Genomic DNA, 12,763 nt, shown 5'->3' with positions numbered 1-12,763 from the left:
TTTTTCTCGTTCATGATATGTGATCTCTGCTTCTCAGAGAAGGATTCTTCCCTTTTCCTTTGCTTGACACTGAGAAGGATTCTTCCCTTTTCCTTTGCTTGACAACTTTTTTTGAGAAGTGCAAAAGCTGCAAAGAAACCCAACACCAACCTGGCCAGGTACAGTTAGGAAGCTTGTCCTCAGAATTAGGCTGATCTCAGACATTTTTGCCTTTGTCTTTATGAAATCACTGTCTGTACCACCTTGTCATTTAGTGCCATGCCTCTGCTTGCTCCAGACTCAAGGCTGGTAGCTGTACTGTGAGTTGCACATTTTGTAAACCTCTGGTCGTGCTTTCTGCCCTTCTAAGCCATTGCTGGTTGAGCTCCACATCTTTTTCTGATTTACAACACCTCTAACTAGGCGCTCTTCATCATCCTGTATCTGTGCAGCTGGTTGTTCCTGTTTAAACTTGAAACTTGTTCCTATTGAATAGTGCCATTATTTTTCTTTCCAGATCAACTCTACAATTCATCAAGACCATTTTGAATATTTTTTTTTTTTTAATTTATTTTCATGTTTCAGTGTGCTTGCAATTCCCTTCTGGTTACTGCTGAAACATGGATTTGCAGGATGCTGAGGATTCAGGTCCTCACCCTCTGACACTCAGGTCCCTGCTGCCTTCCTCCTCAGTGTGGATTTGCTGACATTTTTTCACTGTCCACCCTAGTGAGCTCATCTAAGCCATGTTAGCAGAACAAAACGTCATGTAAGTAGCACAAGTCTCTTGCTTTCTTTTAGAAGAAAATTGTCGACACAATTCTTGATGAGGAATCTTGTCATAATAATGCCACAGTTCTTGATGAACTTGTGTTGGCTGTTACCCCTTTCCCTCCTATCTTCTGGGTATTTGCAGTTAGTTAATTTAAGCATTTGATCCATTATTTTTCTGGTAAGAGAGGTTAAATAGACTGGTTTGTAAGTCTCTGGCTCTTTTGTTGTTTTGTTTTCTTTCCCAAGGGTTTGGAGCTTTTTGTGTTTTAAAGATCTTTGACATTTTCCAGTCTTCCTTTTCCTCACCTATTTTCAATGCATTCTAGCTGACACATTCGAAGTCAGACAGAGCCACCCATCATAAAAGATTACGTTGTAAAACATTTTCTGAAAGTGCACCATATATTCACAAATGTTATTCAAAAATCCACATGCTTCATTTTTCAAAACATCAACAAAAAAACCCTCTGGGAGCAGAGACATGCAAACACTGAGGGAACAGATGAAACCCACAGAAAATACTGCTGTGTTACAGTATTAACCTGGTGATCTTACAAAACATTATCAAACATTTTAAAGAGACCTTTTTCCTACTCTGAGTGATTGTACTTTTTCTCCTGTGATGCTCTCATTCCTCTGACGTACAGAGAAGACAGCATTTTTTCTAATCTTTGCCTAATTAAAAACAAAAAAATGTATCTCTAATAAAATAATGACTATTACTTGGGGCCATCAGCTCTCCCAGCTAGTCATTAATCCCAAGGAAATGAGCCAGGCTTGATTGTTATTACTAAAATATATTGCTAATGTAATTTAGAGTTTCCTAGAAACAGATTTCTTAAATATATTCTAGTCCTTCTGGTCCACCAAAGATAGTGTGCATGAATTTATTTATATACAAATTAAAATATGATTGCAATAAAGGTTTTGCAAACAAAAAAATTAGGGTGTTACTCCGAAAAGTAAGGTAGTTAGAATTTAAAACAACGATGTAAATGACAAATTTAATTTTAACATCTTTATATCAAGGTTGAATGCCTTTCTGGAAGACAGGTGTTCGATAGACGTTATGGAAAGTCAGATACATTGATCCAGAGTCCCTTCTGATCTCAAAGCAAGAAAAAAAAAAAAAAAGCAAGCAGTCATTAGGGAGTAGCGGTGTATGCAAAAGGAGGCTGCAGCACGATCAGTGTGAAGGGTGCAATTATTTTGGTAACACTTGGAAGGAGAAGAAGGAAACCAGAGAAAACAAGCGCGAGGTGATTTAGAGGTGACTAAGAGACGAATAACATGGAATTATTATCCCAGGGATTTAAAAGGCACATTTTTATAAACACGTGCACATATGAGACATTTTGCTTCATTTTGGGGGACAAGCCATGCGCTCAGGGATGATCAGGGTGTTATCTCAGGTGATGACCTTGCTGGGATGAACATGTGTCAGGGTGACACGACCCCTCGCAGCGGCACGGCACTCAGAGGTGCATGCGGGATACAAACCTCCCTGCAAACGTGAGCGGAGCTGCCGCCTGCTCCTGCACTTTTGGTGTTGCAGGGTAACCAGCACCTCTGGCTCTGCTCGAGGGGCAGCCGGGGCCGTAACAAGTGTCATTCCAACCAGCACGGGTCTCCGGAGGAGGGGTCCGCTCATATTTGACACTTGAAAGAACCACACTGAAGACTTCTGCCTGTGCTACTTCCAGCTTCCATGTTTTCTCCATGTCTCGGAAAGTTTGTGAGCAGTTTTTCCCCCATTTTTTTTCATTATGTGGATCTTAATTGGTAAATCTTATTAATGTAGCTGGCTAAACAAAATCTAGTTATATAATGATATTGAAGATAGCTAATTACATAATCAATTTGAAACATTTATCCATTATTACCAAGAGATGCAGAAAGAAGTCCATCACAATTGATGAGTCTTCTCATATGTGAATTGAGCTTGGAGAGTTCAGTCTAAGATGAAATAAGAATTAAAAAAATTTATATACCCCAACAAATTCAGAAATTTTGTCGATGCTTTAGGGGTCATGCAGGCTTCTAAATATTCTCCCATTTGCAGAGGATAATATGAATAGTGTTCTGGAAAGACAGGAACACCAAAACTGCCTCTTTGTAGTAACATGAACACAGATTCAACATTGAAGTATTGGAGGCTTAAGTTCTTTAGTTCGAAACTGTAAAAAGAAAGGCAGCCAACACTGTCTCTGGTCTCAGTTTAAATAGTGGAAGTGCAGAACTCAATGAGTGAGACTTCAATATGTTGTACAAATGGCAAAAAAGATACAGCAGACCATGATGGGGAAATATTTATTTCAGCCTTCTCAGTGAGTAGAAGTTGCCTCTGTCTTAGAGCTTTATTTTGTCAAGCTGGAAATAGGTCTAAAGAGGTCCAGATTTAACAGATGAGTTGTGAAATTGATAATGTATGTACTGTACCTCCGGCGGACTCTTATACCCGTTATTTCATGATTGTCACCTCCTAAATACCTATGACAGCAGTAACCCTGAGTCTGGCCTGTGTTTCGCAGCTGGAAGTGCTGTGCTAAGAACAAGCTTCACAGCTGAGTGGAACCCCCGACCTCACTGTCATCCATGGTTGTGCGCTCAGTGGCTTCACCAGCTCTCACCCTTAGACAGAAGAAAAAAACCAGCAAATGACTGAGAACCCCTCAAAACTCTTCTTGGTCTCTGGACAGTAATTTCCAATGCGTGGTTTATGTACTCAAGAGATAACTCTAGTTCCCTGGTGTTCTTGTACTGGCACCCCAGTATGGGGATGCTCTGCCCACCTCAGCCCCGGCCCCCCAGGTAGGATGCTGAGGTTTCAGTGGGACACACAGGTGCCTGTGCTAGGCCAGCAACATGGCACAACTGTCCTGCAGGGCTCCCCAGACCCCTGTGCTTTCCAGGTTAGCCAGGGTAAAGGTATGTCCTCCATCTGGTTACCTTGTAAAGTTGCACTTTTATATCAGCAGTATGTTTATACCGGTGTAATTGCCTCCATAAACAACAGTGCTGTGTTGACAAGGTCCAGGGATTCCCACAAAAATTGGTTTTGCTGTATCCTTGATGCATTTCATATGCTGTAGTTCTTTTGTTATTTTTCTTCTCTTCAGAATGATAGCTTTCAGGTTGTTATGATACATATTTGATGATGTTAACTGATTAGTTTGAACTTCTGTTGCCAATGTTCCCATGGATGTGCAATGGAGCTGATGATGCCTCCCCTGTGCTCTGCCTCTGGCGAACAGCAAGGATATTGACTAGCAAGTCACCAAATGATGAATGTAAAGTGTCAGCCAGGAAAAGCCTAATATTATAACAGGAAGACCGTGACTCTAAGATCGCAGTTACCTTAGGTTGGATGGAACAGTCTGGCTGGGGATTAGCAATCAGGAAATAAGGAAAATACCTACTTCTGGGCTAAAACCCAACTGCCTCTGAGTTGTAATCTATGAGAAATGCACAAATTATCCTTGCTGTGCTGTCTTAAATCAGTATTTCTTGTCTATTTTACAGAAGTAACTTTTGAAAGTGTTGCTGTAGCTATGTTCTGGATGCAGAGGAAGGCAGGGTGGAGGGCATGCTCCCCTGGTGTGAACCCCCCTGCTGTGGGACTCCCAATTCTGTTTGCTGGGAGCTCTGCTGCAAACCTCTGACCCAAACCACTGAAGTTAAAGGAAACTCTTCTATGGGCTTCACTTAACTTTGTCCCTGACCCTAGCAGAAAAAGGAGAGAGTTTGCTGTTGAGGAAGGATGCCTTTTAGTTGGTGCATTAAAGCATGCTTCATTACTTTTCATTTATTTATTTTTGTGGCTTGGAATATAAAGTTAGAAACTGTTAAGTCATGTTGTCTGCAGGGCCCCAATGAAAAGATAACACCTTAGAGAAATTTTGATTTGATGGATGGAGTAATTGCTGGATGCTTCAGGCTACTGATGTACCCAGCACCTAGATCATATGCAAGATGAGGGATCCTCATACAGTGCAGTTCAATTTGTAATTAGTGATGGGGTATTGTTTTCCGCCTTTCTGGTATGTACAGAGTGATTCCTGCCTCGTTGATGACTGTAAACATCGTTCTAAGTATTATTTTATGATCCCTGTGGGAATAACAATGTAAACAGCATAATTATGTTCACCTTTGAGGCATATCTGGAAACTTTGTTCTTCCAGAAGAGTGATAACAGAGATGAATGCTGCTGACAAGGTAACCAGAGAGAACCACAACCTGCCCGTGAGAGGCAGCGGATGCTGGAGGGAGCGGCGCCTTCAACACCGTAAAAAACTGCATTACATATTTATCTTGTGCACATGTGGAGATCGATTACTACATGGGAAAATTATTAAAAGCAGCACATTTTGAGATCTTCTGAAGAAAGCGTGAGGACTTACTCTTAGTAAACCTTCTTTCTGTTGTTATTATGGGTACCGTAGATCGCATACCTATTTGTGTCTATTTTTGCCCACACTTTTACAATACTAGCAGGGTTCTTCCAGGGCAGATCTGTGTCTGGGAGGCACACACTGGCTTCAAACTTCAGCTTTTCTTTGTCTAAACAGAGTATAGCAAAGAATCCTACTTTAGACTCTCAGGGTTTTAGCTCTTCACAGCAAGGAAACCTTAGGAATATTTCCTATCCCTTGGACTTCTTGGTGTAACACAAATAGACCCTTTTTCACAACTGCAGGTATTTTCAAGGGGTTTTGATACTTAAGATAAATACAAGGATATGGTTAGGAGGTATAGGTCATAATTTAACCAATTGCTTTAGATTTACCTACCATAAAACTGAGATAGGGGGTTGGGGGGTGGGGTTGAGTGGGGGCAAGGGGGGGACATGTCTATATACAATTCTGAGAAAATTCTCTACCATTTTCTCAGTTTCTGTATCAAGACTGAAAGTCTTCTGGCTTCTGGATGGAGACACTGAAAGGCTCTTGGGTCCTGGCATATAATTTCTGTGCCATTGCTTGGAATTTCCCTCCGCTGCAGCTCAGAGCTCAGCTGAACAGCGAAGACCGTATGGCAAAAGTAAGCTCCTTCCTCCAGCCCAAGCCTCCTACAAGTTTAGGTGGGTCAGGGGGTTTTTTGTTGGTTTTTTGTTGGAGTATTTTTAAGCTGTCTTTTTCTCTGGCTTTTGGGAGAAGGGCTAACATCTGTCTTCTCTTTCACATGTGAGTCTGTTCCACTCTGTAAACATGAGTGCTTTGAAAAATAAATTGGGTTGGACTGGTTTCTCAATATTTTACACCAAGGTGCAAGGTCCTGATTTGAATTGGAATCCTAATATCTTCCTGACCCTCCATTATTATAATAATTTGAGTTAATTGCAGAGGTGACATGTTCCTGTTGACAGACCTGAGAACAAATGTTGGATTCTAAATACACAGAGGCATTCGTGATACGGTAGTTTCCTACCACTGCAGACAGTTTCATAGTATAAGACAAATTCTACAAATAGATGCACCTGCTTATCTGCAGATGGAGAATATGAAGTGCGTTATTACTGTGGAACTTCTGAATACAATTTATGTATTTGGCTTAGTCATAAATTATAGACACAGTTTTAGAATAAACATCTTCAGCTTCCCACTGCAGAGAGAATTATTTCCAGCTTTTAAATACTGCTTTTCAGCAGATTAGTCCTGGTTGTAAGATATCGTAAGGTAATAAAGGTACATTTTTCCACCTAACTGCATTTGGGAATGGAAAGTACCTAACGATAACAATAACAACAATTCTTGACATTACTATAGCAACTTTCACCCAAAGATCTCCAAATACTTTACAATAAGTTATTCATTAGGCCTCACAGCGCCCTGGAGAGTTAATTACAAATTATCAAGCATAATCTCAAACTGTTTCCACTATTCTTGTATGCTTTCCAGAGGAAAGGAAAATATGCTGGCTATAATACTATGACCTTTCTCTCCCCTGCTTCATTTTGAAAACATAATTAGATGAAAATTTGAATGTATCCAGTTTTAGGGAACGCTAATATAATTACTGCCTGACCACAAAACTCATTGCAATTTTCAGTTTCATCAGTGAGAGGCTACTTTTTAATCTCGCTCTGTTTAATAAAACAACAGTGATGACAAAAGAAAAACCGCCATGTATTTCAGTGGAATTCCAGAGAGTTTAAATTGTGGATGTCCATCTGTTCTTCTGTCACAATGGTGTGTGGTTTTGAAGATGTTTGGTACAAACTTTCGTTCTGACACAGCGAGAAGAGGAGGACGTGTCTGTGCTGCCTCCACACTGAGTGCTCCTCCTGGACCGTAGCCATCTCTCCCAATCCAAGCGGCATCATTTGGGCTGGAGAAGGTAGGTGTCAGGGAGTGTCGTGTCCCAGGGAATATCAGAAGAGAACAACAGTGTTTCATCTCACATTTTCAAAGTGGCCCAGACTATAAGAACTCAAACACATGTGTAGAGTGAGCTGCTCTAAGATGGCCTTCTAAAGAAATTAGATTCTGACTCGGTGAAATAGAAATAAAAAATGGGAGGAGGCAGAGAAAAGGAAGGAAAAGAATGACCAATACCCAAAATAGCATAATTAGAAACATCCTGGCTTTCCACAGACAAGAAGTAGAAGATGCGATATAACTCCTGCCCATCAGAGACCTGAAGCTGTAATTTTACCTTCATCTCATATAATCATAGGAGTAATTAAAACCCCTTTTATTTATGCTAGGTTATGTCTTTTACTGCAACATAGTTACTGGCTTGCTTTTGATACAAGATGAAACTAGTTTACCAGGGTAATTATCAGAGGGCAGAGATTTCTCTCTTTTCATATACTAATTTTGTAAAAAGAAAAAAAAAAAAGGAAAATAATGATGCTTTTGTTTGCAAGGATAAAGCTTGTGGACAATTTGCCATCTGAAAGAGTTCCAATATTTTAGCATTGAAAATATAGTAGACATCCATGTTCATAGCAAATATGTACAAAAATCATACAGATATTTAAACAACTTTTATGCTTACTATGTGAAATTAACAGTGAAGACTGCTTTTTTTTGCCTCTAACATAGATGTCTAAAAGCAGAGATGAGAAAAAATCTGGTGCTGTGGGAGCTAATTGTACGTTTTGCTTTGCTATTTGCTCTAAGCGGTGAGATACATATGTGTAAGCAGTAAATATTTAAACGCACATATGACATACCATAGTACAAAGTCCCCTTTTTTAAATTGTAGAGGGAAGTTGTTAACAAGAAAATTAAAGGTTTATGAAATTTCATAAGAACTACCAGAGGGAATTACCATCCCAGTAAATTTACAGACAAATAAAAATAACCTTTGGGAAAATAATTGAGAGTTATGAGTTGTAAATATATGTTTACAGTTGCTTTTGTGCCACTGCTGTACCCCATCAGAAAGGAGAGCTAATTTTCTGAAAACTTTATTTTATTATGCATCCGTTGGTCTCATTGTATCTTATTTCCATATCTGCACATGCAATCCCAGCGAAGCCGACAGTTTCATCCAGGTGTGAAAGATAATTTGATCCCAGAAGTGATTCCGAAGTATAATAGAAATGAATGTTATTTGTCTCTGCAGTTTTTTAAAGTGTAACCCAACTAATGAGAAAAGGTGCGGAGTCTGAAGTCAGTTTGATTAAAGCTCTGAACATTGATTAGGCCAAGAAGATAATTTAGAGGCACACACAGAGAAGTTTAGTGCTGGTAAAGGCATAATGAGAAGGAGAAGAAAGCCCTAGGAAAAAGCTGAAATGATATAATTACAGAAGGGAACAGGGTTGTTAGTGTGTGCTGTAAAATGTCCATATGCAAATAAGCATATTAACTGCTCAGGCATTCTGTTTTTCAAACAAAAAGAGAGGTATGGTAAAGAAACAAGAATTTGTAATTGCACTGTGGGACAGAAGTGAACTGAAGGATTTTCTTATAAACACTTTCAAGAAACCATGGCCTCAAGCCATCCTTACTAGCACAGACCCATCCATCTCCTGGAAGTGAACACTTGATTGGCAGTCCGTCCTATTGAAATATCGAGCGAATAAAATCTATCCGCTCAGCTGTATGTACAAGTCAGCAAAAGCCACACGGGGAGAACAGGGTGACTTCATCCACGGTTCCGGGAGACAGCAGTTCTGTGTTTATTTTCGATGGATCGAGCCAATTAGAGCATCTTGAGCAAAGTTTTCTCTGGTTTATGTTTATTATTACTTTTAATAAGAGTAGCAATATTTTTCTATATCAGAGACAGGCTAATGCTCGATATTTAAGACAAACTTAGATACTAATCCCCCTTTAATGCTAGTCTTGAAAAGAACACTAAAGTGGGTCAATACAGTGTTAATCTTTTGCCAGCAAAGCTCTTAATTTCTTTATACAATTTAAGCCCCTCTTCTTCCTTTTCCTGGAAGTTATCAGATAAAAAGGGGTAATTATTAATAATACAATGCAGATTCAATACAAAACAAAATATCCTCTATGGGAGTTTGGAAAGGAAGCTGAAATCTTATATGTGCGCTTTCATGCAATCTAATAAGACTAAACAATTACACATCCTGTCAAGATAAAATTAAAATAATAGTCCCCAAGTACCACCTAGTTTATTTATATCTATCTATCTATCTATCTATCTATCTATCTATCTATATCTCAGCAGCATAAATTTATGCGATGCTATTTAGGCTCTACCCATCATCAAAAGGCTGAACTGTGGCTTTGTCTCAAGCACATAAGTCCAAGTGGGGGCCACCCCTCTTTTAGGTGCCCCAGAAAGAAAAGTGCACAGCTCATTCAGAGCACACAGGTGGCTGGCGAGGGTGGCACGGGGCACTCTGGGCAGGTCCCCAAGGGGGGAACACCCAAAGGACAGAGGGAGCTGCGGGCTGGCTGGGACAAGGGCCCCCATTCCCAAAGGAGAGTTCCGAGCCATCTTTCTTGGGGTGATGGACACAAAGGATGTGTCTGTAGTGACCCAGAGCAATTAGGAGTACAAGTTGGTGACTTGTTGCAACTAGGTTCACAGTAATTTTAATTTTGAATATTTTAATAATTTAACAATGAAAATACAGGTCCACAGAAAACACGTTTCTGTTGCCAAGTCAATCTAGGTTTCCTCTGCGCTCTTGTTTTTTTCCTTTTCTTTTTCTTTTTTTTTTTTTTTTGGGGGGGGAGGTGAGGCAGACAGGGGAAGGAATCAAGGGGTGACCAAGGAAGCTTTTGCAGGTACACTGTGAATGTTAGTGTGGCAAGGTGCCTTGTGCATGTTAAGGCTTTGTTTGCTTCAGGAATGATGCTGTCAAGGAAGGAGATTGGCCTAGTGACATTTTCCAAAACATGACTCTTCCTGGGAAAGGTGGTGGTGACATTCAGTCAAGTTTTACTCTGTGTAAACCCCTTGACATCAGTGAAAAGGCTAAATAGATCAGTCTAGGTGTACTTCTGTGTTCATGTCAGTGCTATATTTTCTCCCTGTGGACCTGTCCTCATGGGAACCCCAAACCACATTAAAGCAGCTTTCAAAATTCTGTTCCATTTAAAAATAATAGAATGAACTTATTGAAATGTTAACCCAGAGAATGTAGACTATGAATTATTTCTAAATGGAAGAAAGTTGAATGATAGTAGCTATAACAGAAAAAGATGCTTCAGGTATGTAAGAGACATGGCGGAGTCTTTCCTTGAGGATGACCATGAGCAGGCAGAGGCAGAAGTGTGTAACCAAGAGCAGAATTTAGCTCCACTGGACCTGAGTGACAGCAGATGCGATGTCTTTCTTTTAATTCTCCTTTCTGTGGGGATGGAAATATGGGGCATTTCTGAACATAGTGTTTGACAGTGGTAATTGAAACCTGAATAATGTGAAATATTGCTCTTTTCCCCCCCCCCATGAGTCTTTCCTGAAATATTTCACATGGTCAAAGACACAGAGAAAGGAAGTTGGCTTTGCTGTTAATGTAATTATATGAGAAGAAAGGTAATCAGATGTTTTCATGCAATCTGATAACAAACTACAAGCTGTGCGAATCTGCTTGCATAGTAATAAGAAAGATGCACAATAAGTACTGAGTGTGATTAATTATCTGAGTACATTTGTATCCAATTTAGCATCAAAGAGTGACATGATCAGAATATTTGGTCCAGAGACCGGAACAGAAGTATGAATGAAAGAAACTCAAGTGCATTCAGGAAAATGCTGCACTTGATGTATTTGGTTTAGAATGTAAAGCCTTGGAGGTAATTGGTAAACATAGTCCTGATAGCAGTTTGTGCATGACTCCCATTATTATTAGTGGCGAACATGTGCTTAACACCCTGAGCTCTCTACCAAAACTTTATTGAAACAGTTTCAAAAGATGTCCAAAATACCGCAGAGCCTGAAGTAAAACAGACAGCTAATGCCAACTGATGTGTGCACTAAAATACATGGCAAGAGAGCACACTGATTAGGTGAGGTGTTTCAGGTTCTTATCAAACGCTTACTAATCTTGAAAACTCAGTCACCAGACACTAGGCTATATAGAGCACGTGCTGCTTTGTGATGTAATTAAATAAATCTAAAGTGCCTTCATACAAGTCAGATGTCTACAACCATAAAACTGGTGAGAGAACAGTCATTTCTCTGACCAGCAGCATATTGACATGTTCTTGTCTCTCTAATCTGCATGTGGTCAAAGTTTAAAATTCATCATCCTGTGATTTCTGCTTAGTGCGATGGACAAATATTTTTAAAATCCAATGCATACTGCTAAAGAAGAGCAAAGTTAAGAAATGGCAGAGCTCAGAGTGAAAATTTTGAACTCGAGGGGGAAGAAGGTCAAAGGTTTTGCAGTAATAACTACCACCAACTGCAAGGTGAGACATAGCACATACCGACCTGTTAATTTGCCTGGCTTTCCAAGGGCAGGTTTTCTTTAAGGCTTCTGATGTCATATCGGTTTGAAAAATACATTATGATTTCCATGGCTTACAAAGTGGCAATTAGCCTCTAATTTATTCTGCTCCCTTAGGAGACCCCAGGCTGCTTCCCTGTCCTGGTAGGGGCTCGCTCCTTCAGCCCACGTCTTTGCAGTCAGAAGCTTGGTCAGCGGGCAGCTCTCAGAAACATGATGTGGTAACCATGGTGAACAGGCACCCAGGGGAGGGTACAACCATTATTCTGTATCTTTGAAAACAAAGCCCCACAGAAACTATTTTTCAGGTTTTACTGAAAATGGCAAGCAGCAGAAGGAAGTTAGGATAAGAGAGGAATTATAACCAGATTGGCTTTCGTAATGGAGCATTTGATACTTGGAAGCATGGGTAAAAAAAAAACCTCTCTGCTGTTCCTATTTATTTGCTCAGAACCTACTCTTTCAGAGTTATTCCTTGAGATCAATACTAACTTAAAGACCCACAGAGTAAATCCAGATGACTGGTGCTCAAAGTCTTGTTAAATGGTTGCTAATTTTTCCCTGAAACTGGCTCTTCCTCAGCTTGCAAGCCAGGCTTTGCAGAAGCTGCAGCATGAATAGGAGTGATGCGTGCAGGGAACAACAGGGGCTCTGCACGCTCTTGAGCAGGCGGAGAACAAACGGAAAGAGCAAAGAGAGGAAATTGCTTGTGCACGGGGGTAATGAATATGTGGCACAAAAAGGTAATTAAATGAGGAATGGTTAAGCGAAGGAATAAAGGTATGGTATATATCTTCATGGAATAAACAGGCAGGGGGGTTGTGTAAAGTTCACATCCCTGTGCGCATCTACTTGCTACTTCTATGTAAAGAGGAGCACTGGAGTGAAATAGCAAATACTAGAAGCATGGTTTGTGAGTGCTCGCAGCTGTGGCCTCTATGTTTTTGAAAACATACTGTCATGGAATAGCCTGCATGTTCACGTCACATGAGACTACCTAAAAGCTGCCTGAAGTAGATAATATGGCAGAATAAAACTATTTCCAGGTTATAAAGCTGAAGTTTGTTGTAAACGCTGAGTCACAGTTGGTTAAGGAAACGGCAGTCACTCTGTGTGCAAGAGGAAAGAAAT

The sequence above is a fragment of the Falco punctatus genome, assembly GCF_963210335.1.
Source record: "Falco punctatus genome assembly, chromosome: 8".
NCBI lineage: Eukaryota > Metazoa > Chordata > Aves > Falconiformes > Falconidae > Falco > Falco punctatus.
Note: the sequence above shows the minus strand (reverse complement) of the source record.